This window comes from Desmodus rotundus, chromosome 2 (genome assembly GCF_022682495.2).
Source record: "Desmodus rotundus isolate HL8 chromosome 2, HLdesRot8A.1, whole genome shotgun sequence".
In the NCBI taxonomy this organism is placed as follows: Eukaryota; Metazoa; Chordata; class Mammalia; order Chiroptera; family Phyllostomidae; genus Desmodus; species Desmodus rotundus.
The window spans coordinates 16,753,886-16,760,063 of record NC_071388.1 but is presented as its reverse complement, the minus strand read 5'-3'; the positions used below and the strand labels follow the sequence as shown (position 1 = coordinate 16,760,063).

The 6,178-nt window shown below is 30.6% G+C and overlaps 1 pseudogene; it reads right to left on the bottom strand.

Moving 5' to 3' along the window:
• Window positions 1-603: 603 nt before the first annotated feature.
• LOC112309638 (U2 spliceosomal RNA) lies at window positions 604-707 on the bottom strand (annotated as a pseudogene).
• Window positions 708-6,178: the final 5,471 nt, after the last annotated feature.

The window sequence follows — 6,178 nt, the reverse complement described above, 5'->3', positions numbered from 1 at the left end:
ACTGCCAGGAAGGAGTCATAAAAATCACAGATTTATTAACTTAACAATGAATCCAGCTGTTATTAGCACAAAGATTTTCATAAATGTCCCGATGCTCTATAAATATCGATAGGTTGCACATGATGCTATAGGGAAAGAGTCCTGATGCAAGGTAAGACTTTTCTAGGAGAGATCAATCAAGATTTTCTACTAGAAGTAATATTTAACTTTAAATATTAAAAATAGTTAACATACAGAATTGAAGAGGTTGGAAGGGAGGGTTGAGTCAGAGGTGGTCGCGGCCGGAGAAGGTATGCAGCGTTATGACCGGTCGCTCCCTACAACTGGAGACTGGAGTACGACTTGGAAAGGAGAGAAATGACAAACAATAAAGATGGATAGTCAGCAAGAGGCAGGTCACAGCAAACTTTGTGAAATGGTAAAAATACAGTGTGCTGCGTTGTTCTTACTCATTACAACAGTATTAGTAATAATAGTTATTTTTATCATAACTAAGAGTTTTAAGCAAAGTTAAAACAAACAAATTTATTGATTAATAAAAATAATTAAGATGAAATGTTAGAAGACATGAATATCACTGTTGATTCTTTTGTTTTTAGCCATTTAGAATAAAGCAAGTTTAATATCTTTGAGATGTTGTTTCTTATTTATTAAACTGATAAGAACAGATACTACACTTGATCTTAGCCAAAAAGCTGAGAAGCGGTTTCTTATTTATTACAGTGTTATTTTACTTTCCTTATATATCTCATTAATTTATTCAATAGTGATTTATTATGGAATAAAATATTTTAAAATATTTCTAAATAAGTACAACAGTGCAAGGCATTGGAGAAATGTGTTGGATTGATAGCATGATCTTTAATTCCTTTTTTATTAGGGGATATATTCTCACTAAAAGACTGAGTTTATGGTCAATATTACTAGATGAGATTAAATGCAGAGGAGTTCAATTCAAAAATCATATACACTTGCAAATAATGTGCACACAGCAATCAGAAATCAAAGGATAGTTGCATATTTAGCAAAGGTAAGGCCCAAAATTCATGTACAATGAATGGCCTGTCAGTGCTCAGATGCCATGGTCCCCCATGCACACTGTGTGGAAGGTCATTGAAAAGAGTAGCTCCAATCGCCTTAGTAAAATGGCAATGAAACCAGTCAATATCGCCAGACAAATCAGAATTTGAAGTGTTTAAACTTTTACTGGAGCATGTCCAGATGTTATGAGCCTACATCTAATAGCTTTTGTTCTGATTGCATTTCAGTGACCCTTGGGAATTTATTTACTTCACAACAGCACTTACTATATCAATGGCTCAATGTTAATTTATACTTAGTTCCAGTTCTTTGTGTGGTCTCTCTGCATATAGCTCAAATCCATCTCTCTCATCTATTACCTCTATCTCCTGCTTGTATCATTATTAGTTTGCTCTTAAATTTGCCTTAGAATTAAAACCATGTTTTAACTGTAACTATATTTTCATAAACTGGTTTCTACTTTAAAATGTATTACATTTACCATTTTGAAGGCTGATGGGAAGGTGGTAAAGAGGCTCAAATATATGGCGGCAGAAGGAAGATTTGACTTGGGTGGTGGGCCCCCAATGCAACACACAGATGATGTGCCACAGAATTGTACATTTGAAACCTATGTAATCTTATTAACCAATGTCACCCCAATACATTTAATTACAACAAGAATTTTAGATCTGCATGATCTACCTGAAATGATAATTGGCAAAGTTTATTCTTCTACCTCAAATACAGAAATAATTTATGGTACCTCTATCAGCTGCAATATATTTTAGCCAAAAATATTATCATCTAAAAATGCTTGATTGATATTGGGAAATCATCACCACATATTTTTTTAAAAAATAGGTGTGACATATTAAAAGTAGCATGATCACAAATACATCAGAAATGTGTTGTGTCTATCCAGCCACACCCCCCATCAGCCATCTGCTCCTTCTCCCTCTGTTACCCAGACAGAATTAACAGCAGACTCTTTCTCCAGATGACCATGTCCTGTTCCTTTGGTTTCATTTTTTCCAGAAGAGCTATACATTGTTCATGCCAATTAAAAAAAATTACTTTATTGGTCTAAAAATCACCTTAGATCTACCCTCTTAGCACGTTTTAAGTGCCCTTTACACTATTGTTAGCTGTATAGAGGTATGACGTTGTAGAGCAGATCTTAGAATGTATTCGTCTTCCATGATTGAAAGTTTATGTGTGTTAATTAGCCATTTCCCCTTCGCCCCAGCCCCTGGTAAACACCATTCTATTCTCTCAGTCCATGAGTTCCACTACTTTAGATACCTCACGCACGTTCTTGTCTTTCTGTGACTGGTTTATTTCCTCAGTGAAATATCTTCAAGGGTAATCCATGCTGCCACATGCTGCAACGTCTTCTTTTATTAAGGGTGAATACTGTTCACATATATCTACCTCACATTATCTTTCTCCGTTTACCCACTGATGAGCATTTAGGTTTTTCCGTATCTTGGTTATTGTGAATAGTGGTCTAGTGAAAATTGGGTGCTTATGTCTTATCCTTCCGGGTAGATACCCAGATTGGGTTGTCAGATCATCCAATAGTTATATTTTTAATATATTGGAGGTATTTTTAAATTGAAAAAGAGAGACCTGTCTACCCTAAAGATTTTTAAAAGCTAAGTGTTAAAAATAAATGTAAGAAACTTCTTCTAAGGCTAAAATTTCTACAAGTGAAATTTCTTTAAAAAAAGAGGTGTTGAAGTTTTATTTTAGAAATATATTGATGATTTACTATCACTGATGCATCAATAATTGAAACTTGCACTGTGGGTTCTTGTATCTACCTCCTGTCAACCACGCTAACATTATTATCAATCTTTTTAAGCTTTTCTGCTATGATAGGTAAAAGTTTTAAATTAAATTTAAATGTCTTTTATTATGTATGAGGTTAGGCACTTCATGTTGCAAGACTTTTGATGTAGTCTTCCTACATAATACCTAAACCTGTTTTCTTTTTTCACCATTTTTGCGGTCACTGCTGTTCTTTTAAAAATTGATTTGCAAGGATTAATTACTGAAGGACTTATATTTTAAAAATTTTTAAATTAATTTAATTGGACTTACATTGGTTAGTAAGATTATATAGGCTTCAAGTGTACATTTCCACGATGCACGATTTGTACATTGCAGTGTGTGTAGCAAAGGGTAAAGGTGGTCAAATATGTGGATGATTTGACTTCGGGTGGGGAACTTCTTATTTTACTCTAAGTATGTTTAATATATTAAAGTATGTTCTTATTTTAAAGATATACTTTATAATATGTAGTATACTTATATAAAGAATATATTAAAGCACATCCTTATTTTTAAAACTATACTTTATTCTGTAAAGTATATAAGAAAAATTAACTTTAATATATTTATTATTCATAAAAATAGTGACTTGTTTATTAATGGGTTTATTGAGCTAATCATTTCACCAAATATAGCAATTAATATAAGGTAATTAAGGCACAAAAATAACATTAATGGTAAAAAAGTGCTTACTGTTCTATACAAAACTAACAATATTAAAAATTGGACTTTAACAACAACCTCGTGAATTAGATACCATTATTATCCCCACTTATAAAAGAGGAAACTGAGGTACTGTATGGTTACCTAACTTGTCCAATGACATAACTAGAATTTTAGTAGAATAGGAATGTGAATGCACTCCTCACTGAATATCTGCTGTAGGCATATAAGGTATAACATATGATATGCATTTTATCTGATATATAGGTATTTATTATACATAGCATATTTCTCTAAAATTTTATACATTCATATATATTTTCTGGGAGTATAATTATAAACAGATATTTAAAAATATTGTGTGCATATTTAAAAGTAGAGACAAAAACAATTGTTATATTTTACAAAGTTTACAAAGATTATTTAGTTAACACTCTACAAAGAAAAAAGAATACCATAGTTATAAGCTTCAAACTCAATGTGCAAAGAAACTACAATTTAATTCAACTATTCAAAAATTTAATATTAGCTTGTTAAATACTTTAGAATTCTAACTGGTCATGGTAATCCTATCTATTTTAAAGTAATAGCACCTCATAATATTATAGCAATCCAGAGCTAACTGGCATAAATCATTTGGTAAGGCATTCCAACTGCTGTTTTATGTTTTTCTTATTTTACTTTTTAATGAAAATGTTTGTTAGATTGTTCAACAAACCTATCTGTAATGAATATGCTGAGAGTAAAATAAAATTTCTTCTTTAACTATACATTATTTTTGTTACATAATTCAGCATTAATCATTCGTGATGGCAAGTAGAATGCAACCAATATTTCTTATTTTTAAAATACTTCATAGCCACATATGTTTCTCTTAAATTTTCTATTTTTGTGTTTATTTATTTCTATCTGTCTTTTACTTTCTTCTTTTTTTCCTTATTTTTTTTATGTTTCTGCATAGCACACCTTTAGTCATAGTTCTCTGTTTTACATTTTTAAGTTAAAATGAAAATAACTATTCTTTGAATAATATTTTGGATTTTTTAAGTACAGTAGCTTAAGAGATAATAATTTGTAGGAAGAAAAGATACTTGAAAATTATTTACCACATTTTTATGGAATTAAAATGAAACCGCTCTGGAAACTTATAAACATCATTACAAAGATATAACATCTGTGAAGTAACTGAACACATGCCCTGGGAATCTGCTAAAATGAAAGGGAAGGATAAGAAGAAAATGAAATGATTATAAAAATAACGATTTCATGAAAGGTTAATTCAATACTACAAGCCATAAAGAGCAAAATTCTCGTCAGAAAACTGAAACAGTGATGTATCAGGCTAGCTCACTTAGGGAAAAAATATCCCATAATGCATGATACAACTTGAAGACTTAAAAAGTAGAGAAAAAATACATATAATAAACGTGGGTTATACAATAAAAATCCAAACTAAGGTTTATAATCTTATATAAGAAATATATTTAAATAAATACATTAAAATAATTTCTAAATAAGTACCTAGACATTATTTTTCAGCTAAAACATATATATATATATATATATATATATAAATGCAAAGGTTAAACTTTTTTCTCACTCTATGAGAAAAAGGAATATGAACATATTCATCTAGAAAATCTGTGGTGAACTTTTTAAATGACAAGAATAGAGAGAAAAAAGAAAGTTCATGTAATGGAAGCAGTTTCTTAAAAGGTAATGAACAAATGAACCTGGCCCTGACATTTCTGTTGAGAACTCTTAAATGGTCAATTAAATAGACCATTTCCTGGGACATGTTTCCAGTCCCAAAGTTGACTCAATATCTGAATATCTAATAAGTGTGAAAAAAAGGGTATCAAAATTCCACTTGAAGTTGCAAGACCTACGTTTTCATGTTTTACTATGTCCAAGTTTAATTTTGGCTAAACAAATCCAAGATGCTAACAATGAGTGAGTTGGTAAAGGGATGATATAGTAGATTTATTATAAATTCATTTTTTTGTTATTTGCCATATGCAATTACTGTTGGCCATTACAATGTGAAAAAATGTTAAAAAATATACTTCATTTTAGAAACAGAATGTTCAGTTTCTTTCTCATTGTGTTGGAATTCTAACAATACATTTAATACTTCTCTCTTTTTAAAGCCAATTCGCATGACTTAAACATAATTGACACTGATGTGTTGTTACAGGGTGTGTGGAATAGCTAAGAACTCACACAAAACTATAAGCAATCCGGGTTACTATTATACATATATATTACACAGCTGTCAAACAAAACACACGATAAAAGTAATTGTTATCATTCTAGAAATGTGTATTTCAGAACATAGGTTTAAAATCATAGGGGCATATGAGAGTACTTAAAAATGTTATAAATATTTTAATATATATTTACTTATGGAAATTCATATATATTTCTTTTTAAATCTGAGCTTACTGCTGTAAAACCTACCAACATAAACAAGATATATAACCTGAACTCAAGGAAATTGTATTATAGTAGGAAATAACACAATATACCTATGAGGGGGGACCCCAAAAATCCCAGAATTTATTTATAAAAATTGTGTATTTATTCTTACATGTTTGAACTTCATGCGCCTTCAAAGTACCCTCCATTTGATGCATTACTCCTATTGAGACATTTTTCC